The following is an 18,913-nucleotide window of genomic DNA, read 5'->3' as shown; positions in this document are numbered from 1 at the left end:
CTATTTGGAGTATTTATACTCTGCTCTACAGCCCCAAAGGTTCTCAGAGCAATTTTTACCCAACATATGAGGGCATAGAAGCCTGTCCTTTTCTACTATGGAAGGAAAGGAAAGAACATCCCAGTTGCTTTGCTCCCATTGCAAAGGCTTGGTGGAGGGGTACATCTGTTTCTACATACATGTTGTGATTCTGCCACTATGACACATATTCATTGAGATCCTACATGATCAAGAGTTTGGCATGTGGAATTCCACTGTGACTCACCTGTCACCATCCCGTGACTTACTATTGGGTTGTGATAGTCCATCAACAAGAAAGCAGCATGGTGTAGTGGTTTGACGTTGTTCTGTGACTCTTTAGAGCAGGGTTCGAATACCTGCTCAGCTATGAAAACCCTTTAGGTGACCTTGGGCAAGTCAGACTCTCTCAGCCTCAGAGGATGGCAATGGCAAGCCCCCTTTGAAGAAACTTGCCAAGACAACACCATGCTAGGTTCTCCTTAGGGTCACCATAAGTCAGAAACGACTTGAAGGCAAGTTATCATGGCCATCTCATGGAGAACAGGAGGAATCAGAAAAGCAGCTAGCTGTGGCCCTGTAGTTAGATGAAGACCAAGGGCATTTCCCATCAAGATCTGCTGGGAATTCCCAGAGGTCTCAGCAAATGATATCATTGGGGACATAGCCAGATGCTTCTCTGATCCCTCTACTCTCCACCAGCAACAGAATGGCCATGGAGGAGCATTGCCACACAACAGTGAGTCTTAAGTGTGGCTTTTGGACATTGCAGAGGAATGAAGAGAATGTTAATTTCTGCAATGACAAAAATATATATACATGCACAAGCGTAACTTGTATTTATACTTGCAAATCTATGATTCCATGATTCTATGTCACTAACAGGATTCCGGCTCTTTTGTTTTTTACTATTTAAACACAGTTACAGCCCTGCGATATGTGTTTAATTTTTCTTCCCTTCTGGAGTTCAAAACAACAACAAATGCGGTGGTTTCAAAGCAATGGGTCAGAGGAGAAGCACCACGCAATGAAAGCCGGGAGGTGAAATGATCTATGGAACTGAGTACTAAGCACTGCAGAGAAAAGAAGGCCCAGTGCAAGGTATGAATGTAGATAATCTTCTACTGAGGAAGCAAAGCAGGACTGACCTGCAAGAGGACTGGGTAGGAGGCCTCCAGGGAACCATTGTTAAGCTCCAGGAAAGCAGAGTATGTGTAATGAATGAATAGTTAAAAGGCATGAGAACCTAAACATGTATGCTAATGCATCTGCCTGCATAGATGTAGCCTCAACTCTTTGCAATCTTCTCCCTTCTCCAGCGGTTCATTTTATGACCTTCCTGGTACAGACCCGGTGGCCTCCATTTCCAGTGTGCATATGTTTGATCTCATGGGGCCAGTCTTGATGTTGTTAGATGTTGTTGTTGTTACTGCTGTTTACAGATATAGGAATTGTTTCTGGATAGGTAATTATAGCCTGTCTATTCCTAAGACTATTAACCTGACTGACAGGCAGCCTGATGAAATCTATAACCCCAGAATAGGCTAGGAATTGGCTTGAGGATTTACAATTGGATAAGTATGTTTTCCCATGGATGATGAGGGTAAGGTTGTCAGAGCAAAATATGGAGAGGGACGTGTAGGAAGTTCTGCAGGTGTTGCGTGTTTTCTATTTGTGTGACAAGCAATATTTCTGAAATTCCCTCTTCTACATATTATTTTTTTTCCTTCCATAGAAGAAAAGGTACAGGATCCCTCTCCTGCTTTTATCCTGGGAACCCGAGGTATACACAGAAGAAGAGAGGAAAGCCCTTTCAATGCATTTCTTTGGTTTTCTCTCTAACAGAATTGAAAATCTACAAAAGAAATCCTCTTTTAGCCAACCAAAATGCAAAAGAATGCACCATGTCCGACTGCTATCCTTTCTTAGGAGAGACTCATCTGTACCATTATATCTGTCAAAACTCTTGGGTGCTGTATAGGTAAAACTTGGCAATGATACTCTAATGAAAGAGTTTTAATAATAAATAATAAACTGTTTATTTGTATCCCGCTTATCCTTGCAGATCTAAGCGGGGTAACAACAAAGTACAACAATGTACAAATCACACAAACAGTATAAAATACATCAAAGCACAAACAATGCAATAAAACAGATTAAAAACAAGGTAAAAACTACAGAATTAAAACACAACAATAGCTAGCGTAAAGTGCAGGTGGAACAATACATCAGGGAGAGATCAGATGCTACATTGTCTGGGGGAAAGCCTGTTGGAAGAGGAAGGTTTTTAACCTCTTCCTAAATAAATCAAGGGAGGTAACGGAGGTAACTCACCGGGAAGGGAGTTCCAGAGCTGCAGGGCCGAGCTGGAAAATGCCCTTTGTGCAGTCACAGAGTATTTCATGTCTGGAACTCTCAGCAATTGCTTCCTGGCCGATCTGAGAGTGCGGGGCGGATTATATGGGGAGAGGAGGTCCTCCAAATACCCTGGGCCCAATACCAACACCTTGTATTGCACCCGGAAGCGAATGGGCAGCCAGTGTAGATCTTGTAAAACTGGTGTTATATGGCTGGTCCTGGGGCATCCAGTGACCAGCCTGGCTGCCATATTCTGCACTAATTGAAGCTTCCGGGTTTGGTACAAGGGTTGCCCCATGTAGAGCGCGTTACAGAAATCCAACCGAGAGGTTACCAGAGCATGTACCACCGTTTCATCTTTGTTGGTGGTAAAATCTTCAAAGACCTAAGTCCCAGTCCCTGGTCCTCAGATGGTCAAGAAGATGGCCTCTGCCTGTACTGAAATTCCTCAATAACATCTTAATAACAGAGTAACACCTGACACAGAATGTACACCTATGACTCTAATATCTTTGCCATTTTTTCTCCTGCATGGTTTTTAACACTTTTGCCTGATGCAGAAGCCAGTGAAACTTTGAAAACTTGCATGATACATTTTTGGCATTTTGGCTGGCCAATAAAGGTATCATTCTTTTGTGGATTTTGGATCCTGATGCATTTTGCTGCATAGCCCTGATCATGTTTCCCCTCTAAAAGAATTTCCCTCGGCAACACCACTTCTACAACCTTGAATTCAATACAGATATTTTACACATTTCTCCATCTGATGAAAAATCAAAAAGGGCCCTTTCACATTAAAACAATGAACGTGTTTAAGATTCCATTTTAACTACCATGGAAGCATTCTATGGAATCCTGGAATTTGCAGTTGAAGGAGGAGTGTTGAAAATTCTCCAACGGAAAGCTCTAGTGCCTCCTGAAACTGCAAATCCCAGGGCTCCATAGTTTGCAGCCATGGCAGTTAATGTGGAGTCATAGTGTCATAGTTGCATAGTGTGATAGGGCCCCAAAACACCCTTTTTGCAATCCTCAAAACCAGTCTGGAGCAGCTTCTTATGTGTGGCAAGGTTGCTAAGCTGCACCAAGGCTATGGCATCCATATAGACGACACAGGCATCTCCTTAATGACAAATGTGCCTACCTGATGGAAAGTGGTATTTAAATGGGAGAACAAAGGCGAGTAAAATTGCCTACGGGAGCAGGATCAGGTGAAGGTTAATCAAAGGAAATGACAGTTAAATGGTACTCTGGGCTCTTGAGACTATACATGTGCACTTCGCTGGAAAATATGTTGTGGGTTTCCCATAAAGAGATCTCTATAAACAGAAGCCAAAATAATGGATCCAAAAGAAACATCATTTTCACAGCTGCCCCTTTGCAACCTTTATGTCTGGTTTCGGAACATCCATTTCCATGACCCTAAAACAGCACAAAGGAGAAAGCCAGAAGCTTACTCACCCCACTCACCCCCAACATCACTTCCAAAAATAAAAGCAAGATCTGCATTCTGGATGGGAAAAGTATATAGATTCATGATTGGAATAGAGGCAGAACTCAGGTGGATGGATACAGTTCTGTTTGAGAGTCAGTACTGAGAGACGGGTGCTTCTCCTTCTTTTTGGATTTGTATGTATTTCCGTGAATAATCTGGAATTGAACTCATTTAAGTTCTTTGCCCCAATCCAAAAGATCTTGTGAGCATCACTCAGGGTTCATAATACAGTGGTGTATATTAGTTCAGGGACTCATCATGACAGTGTATTTAGGATTAACTTATTTTAATGTATATCCCACCTTTCCCCCAGCATGAGCTTCCAGGAACTGTTCAACGGTTTAAAAACACAATGCAACTGAAAAAACAACAACACTTAGTATGAACATTAAAGCACAATTAAATCAACTTCTGTTCTAAAAACGCAAGCTCAGAGCCGTTTTAAAAACAATTTTTAAAAAAGAATAATAAAAGTATGACTCTGGGGACCCGGGTTTGAATCCCATTCAGACAAGGAAACCCACTGGGTGACCTTGGGCAAGTCACATTCTCTCAGCCTCAGAGAAAGGCAAAGGCACACCCCTTCCGAACAAATCCTGCCAGGAAAATCCTATGATAGGGTTGCCTTGCGGTCACCATAAGTCAGAAATGACTTGAAGGCACACAACAATAACATTTCCCACCTTTGTTAGATGTTGTCTTCTTTGCTTGAAAGGCATACTTTGTGCAAGTGTGACTGACGCTTAAAGTGGCACACTCAATGACACTATCAGGCCCATCACCTGTGACTCACAAGATGCCATCTCTAGTTGTTAGGTTTTGACTCTGAAATGTCAGTGCCTGGACAGTCCTGACATGGCCACCCAATGGCACCGCAGTCCATTTTGTGTCTACAACCTGCAGGTGAAGCAGACTGTAGCACCTACACAACTGAGGCTGTAGTGTGGACAGTCTCCCAAAACAGGGTTGCTAGTCAGGTCTGCTCTCTGCTTCCTTTCTTGACAGCACTCTTAAGACTATTTTATTCAGGCAGCCTTGGTTTTTTATGTTTTAAAGCTTAACGTATGATATCTTTTTTTAGTCTACTGCAGTTGTTTGTGTGTGTTGTCTTTTTAAAAAAAAGAAAGATGTGACATTTTTATGGTGCTGTTTTACTACTATCTGTTTTATTGTTAGGTCTGGGTTTCTTTTAAAAAATGTGATGATTTATATCTGTTACTTATAAGCTGTCCTGCATTTTATATTATTATAGAAAGTTGGGCATAATGCCCAAAGAAGAAAACAAAGTGGCAAATCATGCAAAATGCAAAGGCCAAGATCCTACATTCCTACTTGCACAGTGTAGATCTACACTTGTGTAGTTACACAGTGGTTGCACTGTCCTATTTTCCCACTAAGTAAACTTAAATCTATGAAAGTTCATGCTGCCTATCTCTTTCTTTTAGTCTCAGAGGTGCTACAAGATCTACAGACACACAGATTCTACAGACTTACATGGCTATATCTTTGAATTCTATTTCATAGGATCACCATAAATCTAAATTGACTTGATGGCAAATAACAAAGACAACAACCCATACGTGCAACTTGAGCTGCGTCTTTTGGTTCCCTTAGCATTACCAAAATATCAGGGGGGTTTTGGTAATGCTTTTAGGGGTCTACTAAAAGAAAATTTCAAATGCAAACTTTTGAGTCCTCCCTGAATTTTCACCAGCTTGAGATATGGAGAGAACCAGAAAAGTCCCCAAATCATCTTGGCTAGACATCCAAACCACAGGATGTGTTGTTAGACTCAAGTTCCACAATGGTGTAAGCAAATGGAAAGGAAAGGTGCCTACTGAGCCATAGTCCTGAGGCAAATTCCTCCTCTGGCCACAACAGATGTTTTTCATCTTTTAAAAAAAGAAGAATCTAGATTGTTGGATTCCAAAATGGGAGTAACTAACCCTTAGATCAGGGGTAGGCAACCTTTTTGAGCTGGCGGCTGGGTTGCTGTCCCTCAGACAACTGGTGGGCCAAAGCCAAAAAATAAATAAATAAGGAGGGAGGAGGCCGCCGGCGATTGCGGTGATCGCCGGTGGCCCCGCACACTCCTTCCCGGCCTATGCAGAGGCTGAGACGGAGGGGGGGAGGCCGGTGGCGGTGGCCCCCGCATCCCTTCCCAGCCTCTGCGGAGGCTTCGGCCTCCACAGAGGCCGAGAGGGAGGGAGGAGGCCACGGGAAGGGTGGCACAGCCGCACGCAGGAGGCGCCGCTTCCACCTTCGCCTCCTCCGCCCCAGGCCTCGCTGCCCTCCTCTTTCCCCGCCTCCTCCGCACGGCCATGCACGGTGGAGGAAGAGGGCAGCGAGGCCCTGCGGGCGCCTAGAGCAACACAGAAGCGGTGGGGGCAGCAGGGCCAGGCTGGGGCCGGTCGCAAGGCCTCGGCAGGCCGGATCCGGCCCGTGGGCCGTAGGTTGCCGACCCCTGCCTTAGATTAACCAAAAGAAAGAAATCGGCAGCCTGAGCTTTCATAGGCTTCAGCCTACTTCCTCAGATGCATTTAAGGAAGTATACTGGAGTCTACGAAAGCTCATGCTGCCAACTTCTTTCTTTCCGTTAGTCTCAAAGGTACTACAAGATCTCTCTACGAACTGATTCTACAGACTAACACGGCTATATCTTTGCATTCTGACCCGTAGATTCTTAGAGATACTGACCTAAGAATAATTAAACCTAATTATTGTCTGCATCTTTGAATGGCACTGGGTGCATGAGGTTGGCAGCATGAGCTTTCATATACTTAAGTCTATTTCTTCAGATGCATTTGAGGAAGTAGTCTTAAATCTATGCTGCCAACCTCTCTCTTTTCATACATAGGGGTATAATGCTACATATAGGGTAGTATCCTTGGCTATTTTGTCCTCCCATAATTGGGGTAGCTTTCTCCCTACTGCAGGAGAAAACAAATACATCTCCACATATTAGAAAGTCCTGAACTCACCCCATATTGAAAAATCGTGGTGCGCTGCAGAGGAATTTTGCTGCAGGGGGGAAAATACTTAACAGGTATCCCATTAAGTATTACGATGTCATAAGCTATACTTACGACCTCATAACTGTTTCACATTGACATTTACAATCGTGGCACTATTGCCCTGACCACAATTGCCCTTAAAATCCACCTTAAGAGCCAGATATCCTACTGAGCAAAGGAGTTCTGCAGTGCTGGCAATCTGGGCACTGAAGGGATAATGTTTCTAGCCCACTCTTATCAGTGAACCACAGTGCAACAAGGAATTGCAACAGTCGCTGCTTCTGCTCATATTGCAGCTTACTGGTGGAAAAGGTTGGGTGCATCATCCTTCAGCAATCCTGCTCCCCACCAATGTCACCAAACCCATTTGCTTGGTGCTGCCAGACTTTTAAGTTGGCTTTTAGGAGGTCAGATTAGGAGACAGAGCATTAAACCATAACATCAAGGCCACATGTTCCATGCAGAACGTCAGTTGGCTCTCCATACTCATAGATTCTTTATCCACCGATTCAACCATCCACAGCTTGAAAATATTAAAAATATACATAAATTCCAAAAAACAAACCTTTTTTTTATAAGAGACACAATTTTACTATGGCACTGTATTTAATAGGACTTGAGCATCCAAATACTTTTATATCCACAGAGGGTCCTGGAACCAAACTCCAGCAGATACCAAATGCCCATTATAAAAGAAGCACTTTCATAGTGCATAGTTATAGCACTTTGATTCCACTTTAACTGCCCAGGCAGCATTCTGCATAATCCTGGGATTTGTATTTTAAAGGATGGGAATTTAGAAATCTCAACCAGGGAGCTCTAGGGTCTCCTAAAATGACCAGCCCAAGGATTTCATAGGATGGGACCATGAAAAGGAAAGTGGAGTAATGGCACTATAATTGTGTAGTGTGAATAATCCCATAAAGGAAACAGGTTTCCTCGATAGCAAGATAGATACGATATCTAGAAATTTTAAGACCAAGCTACAGACTCAGGTGAACTTTGCAAATAATCCTCATGCAATGCCTAAAAATATTCCAGAATGAGAACATGAGGCAAAATTCATTGTATGCTTTATTCAGTATTATAACTATTAGGAGTATCATTGGTATTACCAACTGTTTACTCAGCTTGTGTAAATGCTCATCTGTTTTTCCATTCTCTCTCTGGCCCTAATGAAGTATGGCACCTGAACCACTGTAGTCTTTCGCCCTTCTCATTGTTGTCGTTGTGTGCCTTCAAGTCATTTCTGACTTACGGTGACCCTAAGATAAATTATTCACAGGGTTTTCTTGGCAAGGTTTATTCAGAGGGGAGTTTGCCCTTGCCATCCTCTGAGGCTGAGAGAATGTGACTTGCTCAAGGTCACCCAGTGGGTTTCTGTGGTTGAATAGAGATTTGAATCCTGGTCTCCAAGAGTTCAAATCCAACATTCAAACCACTACATCATGTCAGATCTCATCAGCCTTCTATGTACCAACTCTAATTCCTCACCTGTACTATAGCATTCAAGATCCATTAGATATTCCTAAACCACTGGTTGAACAACCCTGGATAAAAGCAAACACTAATATTAATCTTGTTCTTTTTGTTGGCAATATCACAAAGGGCATTTGTTTAACTCACAAGCTCCTTCCCAAGCCAGCTGTAAATGAATGTTACTTTTCATCGCGAAATAGTCATTTAAAAGTTCAAGCGCAGGGTATGTTTTCTTGAACATAATATTAAGCATGTTTTTCCCCTCTCTCTTTTTAGCATTTAACCGCCAGAGATGTCACCACCTAAAAGTTGGCCGACAGGATAGTTTTGTGTATCACAATGGTGGTGACAAACTCTTGCAAAGATCAATGTGACCCAAGTGTTTGGTGCAAGACATTAACCTCGTTCCTTGTTAATAGCGATGTCATTATTCACTTATTCTTCTCAAAGAACAAGTATTTCTAGCCATTTTCTCCCCACTGCGAGAAAGTCTTCCAAAAACATGCCTTTTCCAAAGCCTATTCGTCGCCAGGACTTGCTGTTCACAAAATTCACAAGTGGTTGCTTTGCCAGGAAACAACATTTTCTGCTGTTCAAATAATATTTCTATGCAGAAATACTGTTTTCTGCATCCTCAATAGAACATGATGTTTTCCATCAATTCGGGCTGCATTTGCACTGCAGAAATAATGCAGTTCGAAACCACTTTAATCTGCCATGGCTCAATGCTATGTAATCCTGGGACTGAGATGTCTTCTCCTTCAGGCACTATGGATTTATTGAAGATTATATATATACAGTGTGCCAGCATTATACGCAGGTGCACTTTGCGTGGGCTTGAGTGTACGTGCTCAAGCTGCAGGGAGTACACGGGGTGCGCGGGGTGGCGCGTCCCATTCAAATGACTCTGTCACGCACGAGCCCCATTCAAACAAATGGGGCTTGAGCATAGTCAGAATTCGCCTTATGCAGGGGGGTCCGGAACGGATTCCCCACGTAAGGCAAGGGCCCACTGTGTGTGTGTGTGTGTGTGTGTGTGTGTGTGTATACTGTTCATTAATAGCTTCAATAAATAAATCAAATGCATACATTTCTAGAAATGGCAGGAGGAACAGACCATTTGCCAAACAGGTGATTTCTTATGGGATGCTGGTATTTAGGACACAGAGTCATTGACACCCTTCTGAGCAGACCTTACCTGTTCCTCTTAACAATGTCAAAACTGTGAGGCAGATATGCCCGAATCCAAGTGTTTATCTTGATCTCAACCATCTTTATCTCCACTAAGAAAACAAATGAATGCCACTTACAATTAGAGGAGATCTGTGGATGCCGTTGTTGCTGCTATTTTCTCCTCATTTGAACTTCCACAGTCATGGGGAGGGAACGGCATAAAACTGTAGAATAAAAGAGAAAACGTTTGGCTGCTTTTCCGCACACTCACACAAGCATTTAGAAAGGGAAATGTTTAAAAAAGAAATCCCTCTTTCATTTCATCTCAAGATCATAACGCATATTTCCCCACAAAACTCAATTACATAGCCCAGTGGTTTACCAGCAAAGCTAGTCAAAAGATATTATCTAGCGGCAGTTAATGCGTGTAACTAGTCACAAGACAAAATAAATCCTTGGGAAATTGCTGAATACAATCAAACAAAATGTTGCAAAAAGAAATCTCAATAGCATAGGAGTAATCATGAGGAAATGTCCATGATGCACCAGAGTCAAGGGTAATTTCAAGTCCGGATCCCCAATCGGTCTCCCTACTTTTCCTACTTTTCTTTTCAGGGGGAAATTTAAGAGATAGCTTTTTATACACTGAGTTATATCGAATGGGTGACACTTGGTCTGATGGAAAGGGATCTAGGAGTCTTAGTGGATCACAGGATGGACATGAGTCAGCAACGTGATGCAGCAGCTAAGAAAGCCAATGCAATTCTCGGCTGCATCAAGAGGAGTATAGTGCCTAGATCAAAGGAAATAATAGTGCCACTCCATTCTGCTTTGGTCAGACCTCCCTTGGAATATGGTGTCCCATTCTGAGCATGACAGTTCAAAAAGGACACTGAGAAACTGGAGCATGTCCAGAAAAGGGGAACCAAAATGGTGAAAGATTTGCAAACCATGCCCCTATGAGAAGCAGGTTAGGGAGCTGGGTATGTTTAGCCTGATGAAAAGAAGGCTAAGGAGTAACATGATAGCTATGTTTGAATATTTGAAGGGCTGTCATATTGAGGATGGAGAAAGCTTATTTTCTGCTGCTCCAGAGACTAGGACATGGAGCAATGGATTCAAACTACAGAAAAGAGATTCCACTTAAACATAGGAGGAACATCTTGACAGTTAGAGATGTTTGACAGTGGGATACATTATTTTGGAGTGTGGTGGAGTCTCCTTGTTTGGTGGTTTTTAAACAGAGATGGGTGGTCATCTGCAGGGAGTGCTTTGATTGTGTATTTCTGCATGTCAGGAGTTGGAATGGATGGCACTTGAGGTCTCTTCCAACAATAGGACTCTATGATCCCATGATTCTAAGTTTCCACTGTTTACATTTCAGACTCTCTCTTCCTCCTGATCATTTAGGCTGCAATCCTCTGCCTACTTACCTATCTAGCCATACGACTGCTCATTCAGAAATGTCTGTATACGATCCAATTTACTCCCTAGCAACAGTGCATAGGATCACAGCCTGAACTGCTGAACTGAGAAATGGCTCATCACACAATTGGGGAATGTGAGCAAATGTGCATGTGAGTTGTGTGGAACTAGTAGTTGCTCACCGTCTGCTGATGAATACTAATTACTCTGTTCTCAGATAGTTCACAGATTGGAATCCGGGTCTCCCAGAGTCCTACTCCAACACTACACCATGCTGGCTATTGTCAGCCATAGATGTACTAGACCTAATTCTTCAATGGCGCTGTAAGATTCAAGATCTATTAGATGTTCCTTAACAACTGGATTTAATTTCTATTTTTGAAAAAAAAAAACACTGGACAGCGCTAGAAAAAAGCAGATGTCAATCTTAATCTTGGATGGTGTCCACCAACAGTTTGTGCTCCAAGCACGGAGTATTTTGCCTCAACCTCTCTCATTTTGGCATGAGCCACCTCTTCTGCTTGGATCACAGGCCAACACTGGTAAAGCCCCATAATGTGCTGAATGCAATATCCTAAATGGATATTTACTGACAACATGGTTGCCCAACAAGACTGCCAACTCCAGCCCTACCATTAGGCAGTCTTCCCATTGCTTCCCATCTAAAACAGTGATTCCCAAACTTTGGTCCTCCAGGTGGATTTCAACTCTCAGAAGCTTCTGTCAGCTTGGCCAACAGTAAGGAATCCTGGGAGCTGACGTCCCAAACATCTGGAAGACCAAAGTTTGGAAACCACTGCTCTATAAGCTAGCATACTTCCCTCAAGCATAGTGAAAGATGCTGCCCTATTGTCAGTGCCCAAAAATGATTCAACTGAAAAGTTTGGTAAGCTTTCTATGGAATGGTGAGGGGGGACAATATTATCATGCCCTTTGCCTCAAGCAAAACTATTCTTGGGCCAATCTAGATGAATGCACTTGAACCTGGTACAGAAATCCATGAATTACCGCAGCAGTCTCAGATGAACCCTGCTTGTACTGCCTGATAAAGTGGTGATATTGGGACTGTTTAGACTTTTGTAGTTAATGTGCAAGGGTAGTTCCTTTGGATCTTCTCCTACAAGATGATCATTCTAACAAAGAACAGGAAAATATGCAGAGATATTCTGAAAGGAACATAGTGGTGAGATCAAATTCAAGTAACCAGACACATAGTGTCTAATTTCCTAAGCCAAAACAAAGATAGAAAAAGGTATCAAAAACCTTTTCCCACTATCTCTTGAGAACATGCAATCATTTGTCCTGAAATGACTTAGGCCATGAGTTAGGACACCGTGACATGAAATGTTCTTAGGAACAGTTAATGGTGATAACATGAAGTGATATAATATGGACCATGTGGCCAAAATAGGCATGGTTACATTGTTCTTAAGCTCTTTTCCACCATCCAAAAGCACTTTAAAAACAACAATGACCGTGACACAATGATGATGACCACGGCCATTATGAACTTATCTACCCAAGCATCATCTGCTATGATCAGAACTCACTTAGAGAACTATGTCCAATTCTGGGAAATGCAGTTTATATTTACATGTAGCAACACATCCAGAAGAGTTTAACAAATATGGTGATGGTTTGGAGACCCAAGTGTTGTGAGGAAAAATGGCTGGATATATTAGTCTACGGGGTGGAAGAACTAATGAGAGGTCATATGTGTTGTTGTTGTTGTTGCTGCTGTTGTTGTCTGCCTTTAAGTTGTTTCTGATTTGTAAGGTGAACCTATCATGGGTCTTCTTGGCAAGACTGATTCAGAGGGGGGTTTGTCTTTGCCTTCCTCTGAGACTGAGAGAATGGAACTTGCCCAAAGTCACCCAGTGGGTTTCCATGGCCAAGTGGGGATTTGAACCCTGGTCTTCAGAGTCTCATGTAGAAACCACTACACCATGCTGGCTCTCTCATGTGTGTCCAACCATCATTTGAAAGACTGCCACATGTACGGTATGTTGAAGCACATTTATTTCCTGTTGCTCCAGGTAGGGCCCCTACCAAGCTTTACAGGGGAAAAAGAGTTTTATGCAAAACATTGGGCAAAACCAAGGAGCCCAGGTGGCGCAATGGTTAAATGCCAGTACTACAGCCATTCACAGCCACAAGGTTGTGAGTTCGATCCCAGGGACTCCAAGGTCCACTCAGCCTTGCATCCTTCTATAGGTTGCTAAAATGAGAACCAAGCTTATACATTGTAAACCACTTAGAGAGCGCTTAAGTGCACTGATAAGTGGTATAGAAATGTACTTGCTATTGTGCTTGCTATTGCTCACTTCCTGATACTATGAGAAGTTTGACAGTCAGGCAGATTGACTCAGAAAGGAGTGTTCAGATTTTTATGGAGTGGGTGGGATTTCAAGCAGGGATGTTTTGTCAAATGCTGGGACGCTGTACTAATGGACTGCTAACACCAGCAGCAGGTTGGGCCATATGACTTTTGAGATCCCTTCCAGTTCTATGATTCTTGGATTCAATTGCATTTTACAATGCTGCCCCCCACAAATGAAAAACAGAAAGAACACAGACAACTACAACAGAAGACAATTACTTGAAAAGTAATGCATCAACACTGCAGTCTGTAAAACAACAGGACTGGCAACAAAAATAGTTTTAAAGGAATTGCTCCCCATCGTTGAGGGTATTATTTAAGGCCAAAGAGACTCTACAGAGACAACGCCTTAAACATCCTTCCTCAAGCCCTCCATATGTGTTAGACTACAACTGCTCTCCCTCTCTGTTCAATGGCCTTTAGCCATGAATATGAAGGGATAGGGATGACACAGGGAATGGATACAGCCTGGATAGCTGCATATAAATAATAAAGGGTCTTCTGAGCTCTAAGAGCCAGAGGAAGCTTGGAGACAAGGAAGAAAAGTCGTATGGATGACAGTTCGCTGTTGTCTGTCTTCCAAAGCTCTTAGGCCAATGTGGGAAAGCCACTCAAAATATCATCCCCTCCGAAGAAAAACCCAGGAAATGAATTGAAATGAAATGAAAAATAGAGGAAATAAGAAGAGACAGAACTGCGTGAAATCTGCATGTGCTCATTGATACGCATGTGTGCAAATGGGAAAATCATTTCTCTAACAGAAATGCCACACATTTGACCATAGCAGAGAAGACCTGTGTGCTGCCAGTCAGGCTGTTCAGGTGTTCGCTCTTGATGGGCAGCCTCAAGATCCCTGCTCTCCCCTTCTTAGACCTCTTTATCTTGAAACCAGACTTGGACTGAACAGCTCTTCAGGTGTTTTCAAAAAGAGGATTGACCTCTGACAGCGCTTTGAATAAGAGGACTGTAAAGTGGGACACTATGGGGGCAAGAGATCGGGACAGGCTGGAAGGTGACTCTTATAGGTCCTACTGGGACCCCTTTTGATGTCTTTTTGAAGGACTTAATGTAATATCTCTAGAGATGATCCAGTACATTTCTGGCTCAATGAAATGTGTTCATATGGGGCCTCTTTGAGGATTTTTTCTGTTCTGCTGGGAGAAAAATTGAACTTTCTTACAGGATCATTTCAAAACCTGTTGCATAGATATAAAATGCTCTTAACAATTTTAACATGAGAATATATTTGTTTATTCTTGAAAGGTTTGTTCAGAGGAGGTTTGCCATTGCCTTCCCCTGAAGCTGAAAGATTGTGAGTGAGCTTCATCCTCAAACTGCGAATTGAACCCTGGTCTCCAGGGTCATAATCAAACCACTAAACCACAAGTTACTTTGTAGTTCCTTTTTTTGACTACAGCTACAGGGAGACTCTCATTGCTTTACTTCACTAATCTGACTCTTACGGAGGGAAATCTGTGGTTAGCATAGGATGCTATGAAAACTATTCTGGACAAAGGAATGGATCTGCCATAAACAATGCACTAACCTAATTCAAAGTCCAAACAAAGAGCAGGACACACTTGTTGCTTAGACTTAGTACGAAGTCAAATTTTGAGATGCAGTCCTCAGCTTAAAAATTGCATGTAAAATGCATAAATTAGAATGGATTGCATTCAGAGTGTGTGTGCGTATGAAAATAAACATGAACTCTAATGCTTTTTTTAAATCTCAGAAATCAAATGGAACAAGTACAGGTGAAACTGACACACAAGAGACTCATCCATCCATCCTTATCCTAGCCGCAGAAAAGCCTGTGCTTCAAACTACAGGAGAAGAGATTCCACCTCAACATTAGGAAGAAAGTCCCGATAGTAAGAGCTGTTTGACAGTGGAACACAGTCCCTTGGAGAGTGGTCCAGTCTCCTCCTCTGTGGTTTTATAAAGAGAGGCTGGATGTCCATCTGTTGGGGGTGCTTTGATTGTGTCTTCCTGCATGGCAGAATGGAGTTGGACTTTTATTATTATTATTATTAACCTTTATTTATGAAGCGCTGTAAATTTACACAGCGCTGTACATGCAATCTTTTTAGTTAGACGGTTCCCTGCCCTCAGGCTTACAATCTAAAAAAAAGACATGATACAGAAGGAGAAGGGAGTGGTGACGAGAAAGGGTAAGAGGTCCAGCAGTTCCTCTCAACCTCCGAGGCCTGGACCAAGGCAGATGGACTGGAGGGAGGGCAAGGCTTCATAATGGATGGTTAATCATTATCCAGGGAAAATACATAATCACAAGTAGGATAATACATATACAGTACATAGGAATACAGGAAATGGATCGATAAACAGCCAACAACAGAACATCAGATAGTAAGCGACAATTATGCGATGCCTGGGAAGGCTTCTCTGAATAGGATGGTTTTCAACTCCGTTTTGAAGCTGGTTAAAGAAGTGATGGCTCTTGCTTGTGGAGGAAGAAGGTTCCAGGAGTGAGGGGCAGCAAGTGAAAAGGGGCGAATCCGGGATGGGGCAGAGGAAATCCTGGGCTGAGACAGGAACCCTTGACTACCAGAACGGAGGGCCCTGGTGGGAAGGTGAGGAGAAAGAAGGTCTGATAAGTAAGGAGGGGCCAGTCCATGGAGGGCTTTGAATGTCGACAGCAGGAGCTTATACTGAATGCGGAAAGGGAGAGGGAGCCAGTGAAGGGATGCCACTTTGACTGTATAATTCTATGAATGCCAACATCAAATCATTAAAAATATATATCTAAGATTCTGTACTGCGAAGCATAGAGTAAAAGGCCCACAGGCAGAATTACACTTGTCTCTCTTCAAAACCTCAATCCCGGACATCCATGGTCATTCAGTGCCTGATGGAAAATAAGAATCATACAATCATAGAATAATAGAGTTGGAAGAGACTGCAAGGGCCATCCAGTCCAACCACCTGCCATGCAGGAAATCCAAATCAAAGCATCCCTGACAGATGACCATCCAACCTCTGTTTAAAGACCTCTAAGAGAGGAGCATCTGGCTATGTACCCAAAACCAGATTCAGACCAATGGCATCATCCATCAATATCTGCTGGGCTCCACCAGGGAATATAGCACATGATGTAATAATTTTGCACCTTATGGGGACACAGCCAATCCACACTGCTCTCCACCAGCCACTAAATGGCCATCAGGAGGGAAGGGATATCTCCATGATACACTGAATCTGGAAGGAGGTTATTGTGAAGGGAGGAAGAAAATACTAATGTCTGCAATGCCCCCCCCCCCAAAGACATTAAAAAGACCTACTTTAGACTTACAGTTGTGTATGTCATTAACAGGATGCCAGCCAATCAATATTTCAACAAATTCATTTCATATCAGCATTCAGGATATTATATTATTTATCCCACTGGGAAAGAAAATGATAAGCCTACTGGAATTCAGTGTGTTTACATTCTCTGGTTTTCTGCAGGCCAAATTCCAAATGGTTTTCCCCTTTCTTCCCAAACGCTCTAGTAAGAAACACTCCTCTGGATTTAAATATCCAACTGGCCTAAGTCTTTTTGGTGAGGAACGTTGTCAAAAGCTCTGCAGCAAAGATCATTTCTACATCTGACAACCTTTCAACCCCCAAAGAATGGGGGAAAGGAAGTTGCGCTTGTCTCTGAAGAGCTCTTTGGTGGAGCTAGCAGAATTATGAGCAGCGGGAGAAATACCGGTAATTAAGACAATAATATATCTATATCTTGCAGCTGACAGAATGACACTTCGAGTTAGCTTTGGGCAAAGTATTGGATAAGGGAATGAATAAAGCACCACCGTGCCGTGGAAAAAAGACAAACTAGCTCTGGAAGAGAGCAAAGAGGACAGACATGTTTTTCTTAAGGGGAAGATCAGCTCAAGAAAAAAGAGAAATGTGCAAATCTACACACATACACACACACCAGTGAAATTCGAGTGAATGGTGATACACTGTACAAATCAGAGTTGGATAAAATACGCCCCTCCAAATGGAACTGGACTACATTTCCTAGCACTCCTCACCACTGACTATGCTATCTATAGCTAACAAGAGCAGCAACATCTGGTTTAGGAATGTAACTCTTCAGTAAACTAATTCTCCTCCTTTCTGCTAAAAAAAAAAAAGTGCTTATGGGGTTCACAAATATCACTAAATTTCAACAAAAGACAATTGAAATCATCAGCACTAAAGACCAAAAGAGTTTCTAAACCAAAATTCAACAGATGTGTCTTCACATATTTCCTAAATACAGCAAGAGTGGCACGACTCTGATGGAACCACCGTCAATGATTTAGAAGTCCACACAGTGATACAGAATAAAAGAACAGATCCCTGCTCCAGTAGTGTACCTTTCCAATTCAGTGGAGGAAAACAAGAGAACATGAGGAGCCCATAACAATTTAGAATGGTTGGAGACTTGATATAGTACACCTTGTTTATTCTTGTCCTCTCCTTGCCGGCACGGTCGTGAGGTGGAATGCTGAGGACATCGTATCATTACATAATGGATCTATCCTATACACTTTTCAAGAATTGTATTTTACTTTCAAATATCAAAAGAGGATGGCAGCGCCATACATCAATCATTTCCATTTTAATTGCTCTGTTGTTTTCTTGATTACGGTTTTTGTTCCAAACGATGTGTGTATTTGGACCATGTTTGGATCAGCAAATGTGATTTGGACCACGTTGGAAAGACAAAAATAGCAACTACCAGTTTCTAATCTTTCCCGTAAGCTAGTTCAGTCTCCTATCATCCTCCAGAAAACAGCTTACGGTCTCTACCACTATATTAGCTTTGAGATGGAAGAACCAGCCGGTTGGAGTCTTTTGGCTCCACGGTGCCCTAGAGTAACAGGATAGAAACTTGGAATGATCAGCCCAGAAGGAATCGGGAGACCGGAAAAGTCTGGAGGGACCCAATTAGTCATATGCAAGACGTTCTTGCCCTAGTCTCGGTTGCTCTGTGCGAACAATTTGTCTGTGGAAGCACATGCTAGACAGACTTCTGCCTTGCCTCCTGAGATCTTGAAACTCTAGTTAGGGCTGCTCCCATTTCTAGAGTTTTTTGAGAGAAACAACAGTGACATACATTCTATTTGCTGTGCAGAAGTTAGGACAGAACTAGTCTTTTTGCCTCAGTCCCTCAAGTACAACCCAGAGACAAAACTCAGCCACTTATGCCTAAAAGACTTCTTGAGCATCTTCCTAACTTTGGATGTGCTAGCTGGTTTCCATGAGCTGTAGAAACAATGATTGTTTTACTTTAGGAGCAGTACAGATGACAGATGCGCGTAAAACAAGAGCCGCCTAGAGTGGCTTCTCTTTTGCAACGCCGTTGTGGCCATCCAAATGAGACACTTCCACATGTGCTCTGCAACTGCCCTCCACACTTAACAGCCTAGAAACATCGGCGCGGTGCTGTGATGATTGTATCATGTTTTTATATTTTTTGTAAGCCGCCCTGATCGTTTGGAAGGGCGGGATATAAATAAAAATTATTATTATTATTATTATTATTATTATTATTATTATTATTATTATTATTATTATTATTAT

At 42.5% G+C, this 18,913-nt stretch overlaps 1 long non-coding RNA gene across 1 annotated transcript in view; it reads right to left on the bottom strand.

Annotated features, from left to right (window-relative positions):
• The window catches only part of LOC121937288, a 95,297-nt gene that overhangs the window by 34,224 nt on the left and 42,160 nt on the right, over positions 1-18,913 (bottom strand). The window contains exon 2 of the long non-coding RNA XR_006105097.1: positions 9,672-9,758. This is a non-coding gene — a long non-coding RNA (uncharacterized LOC121937288). The remainder of the gene's footprint in view (positions 1-9,671; positions 9,759-18,913) is intronic.

The sequence above is a fragment of the Sceloporus undulatus genome, chromosome 7 (genome assembly GCF_019175285.1).
Source record: "Sceloporus undulatus isolate JIND9_A2432 ecotype Alabama chromosome 7, SceUnd_v1.1, whole genome shotgun sequence".
Taxonomy (NCBI): domain Eukaryota; kingdom Metazoa; phylum Chordata; class Lepidosauria; order Squamata; family Phrynosomatidae; genus Sceloporus; species Sceloporus undulatus.
The sequence above is the reverse complement of the archived record's forward strand: the minus strand, read 5'-3'. Positions and strand labels throughout refer to the sequence as shown.